The following is a 2,608-nucleotide window of genomic DNA, read 5'->3' on the forward strand; positions in this document are numbered from 1 at the left end:
TAGGTTTTGGTTAAAGACTACTTTCAAAACAATTAGGTTTTGGCTAAAGAATACTTTCAAAACGATCAGGTTTTGGTTAAAGACTACTTTCAAAACATTATGGTCTTGGTAGAATACGACTTTTTATACTAGTAGAAAATATGGGATTTTCTAGGAGTTTTCAAAACATATACAAACAATTACATTGAACGATTTCAAATGTTATCATCAAACTTATACGAACAATGACATTAAATACTTATGAACTCACCAGCCTAAATGTTGACCTACACTTTCAAAATAACTTGTATTCTCAGGTCACCAGTAGACAGGTACGATGACCAGGTTTTGCGAAGACGGAGCAGTCAAGACTCGTCTTTTATTTTTGATTACTTGTTGTAATATCTTATTACTATGAAAGAACACTCATGTATTAAACTATTACTATTAATGCAATGGACGATGTTGTTGCTTGTTTACTACTTTACATTTGTTGTGTTACATTACATGACATCCTCCGCCCCAGAACGTTTCCGCCGTTCTCTGTTTTAGGGTGTGACAGATTGGTATCAGAGCATAGTTTATAGTGAATTAAGTATATCAACCCATAAAAGATATACTAACTATAAATACAATGGGATTAAAAATACTCTGAGTTAGAGTTTATACTTCTAAATAATAAAATATTTAAGTAAGTTTACGTGCCTGCATTCATACTAAAATCGGTGTCACAACGACAAGAACAAAAGTATTACAATTGTTGAATATCACAACTAAGCTTGGGGATGTATAGTCAGTCTTGGGAGTGGCATAGCCTGATCAACTATGCTGGTCCGAGGAGTGATTAGCATATGCCCAAGAATGGTTGTGATGTAGCTACAATTCTAAAAACTTACCAACATTACCACAATGAGAACATTATAACAGAACCTAAGTCTAAGATACCATCGGGGTGTTTTGTGTTACCATAATTACTTACTTGAGAACTAAAAAGGATCTTCATTACTAAGTTGATAGTTGCTAAGTGGATACACTAAGGCTATATGTAACTAGGATGTTATTGACTTAGAATCGGTGAAGTTTTGCTTTACCTTTATTCCTTGTGAATTTGGAGTTAAGGTCACTTATTCGAAACTCTATCCTGTGTTGATTACATATGACTGGTATGCACTTTACAAATAGCGATGTAACTAATAAAAATTTTCTAATAATTATCTAGATAGTTCGTCTAATAATTATTTCCTTACCCCAATTCTTGCGTAGATAACATAAATGGACTCCATCCCCACGGCAACCCGTACCTTCCGAAAGAAGGCAATGCTGGACGGTTTATACAAAAACCCGAGAGTGATCATCCAATCCCTTTGTATGATCACCATGCTGATGACCTTTTAGATGGTTATAATGTTGGAATAGTGTCTAAGGCTGCAACTATATTAGGCAAGTATTTGACCCGATTGTGCATGGTCCTTTTGGGTTGCCTTCACCATAGCAACTTGATAGGATGATTTATTATGAGAGAATAAATATTATTAATATATTATGAGAATAATATAAGGAATAATCATATTGTTATTTGATTAATATAAGTCATAGATTAATTAGTATTAATTTGGTGACTTAAAGAGATTAATTAAATAAGAGGGTATAAACTGTAAATTGTTTGATAGTTACACTTTGGGCTGTAAATCCTCCATGGATAGAGGATGGACGAATTCTAGGGCTTGGGATAGCCTCAAATTCGTCCAAGGCATTATCTTTGGTAAGGATTTGGATTGCTTTGGGTAAAGATTATCCAACTAGGGTTTAAGGGTGAAACCCTAGGAGCCTACAAGTATAAATAGACCCTTAAAGCATGTGAAATCAGCATCTCTTCTAAAGAAAGAAAACCCTGGTAGAATTTCTTCCCTAACCTCTCACTCAAATCATCCTCCTTACTAGTTGGTGTTTGTAAGCCATTAGAGGAGTGACAATTGTGACTCTAGAGCTCAAAGACAACAAGATCAAGCAAGAGATTCAAAGGTAAACTTCTAGATCTGATTTTGTATTGTTCTTATACCTAATTAGTCATTAAAAGTCTTGGATTCAAAGCATGTTCAATTAGAGAAACCTAGATCCAAGCATTAGGGTTTGCATGTGCACATAGGAATGTTCATATGGCCAAAACCCATCAGTGGTATCAGAGCCTAGATTGGTTTCTATTAAATTGTTGGTTGTTTGTTTGGATCTTGCTTGCAAAATTCGAAATTTGTGTTTCTGAGTCATGGAGTTGGCGAGTCCCATTGTGGACTCGGCGAGTTGGCCTGACTCGGCGAGTCCCATGGTGCACTCGGCGAGTCCAAGCGTCAGGAAGGGCCAGATTCGGGATTTATTGATATTTATCTTATGGAAACTTGCCTTTATCATATTAGATCAACCCTAATCCGATTTTTATATATATGACTATAATCTTGATCTAATTAAAGATATTTATCAACTAATAAAATATTTAATTTCCTTATATGATAATTAATTAATTATTTTCATTAAATTGGTAATTATCTTGCAGGAAATCTTAAATAAATCAAATATGGATAATTATGGAATTAGTTGTTAATTAAAATTATTTGGTTTATGATCCTCCATGTTT

This window comes from Lactuca sativa, chromosome 3, assembly GCF_002870075.4.
Source record: "Lactuca sativa cultivar Salinas chromosome 3, Lsat_Salinas_v11, whole genome shotgun sequence".
Taxonomy (NCBI): Eukaryota; Viridiplantae; Streptophyta; class Magnoliopsida; order Asterales; family Asteraceae; genus Lactuca; species Lactuca sativa.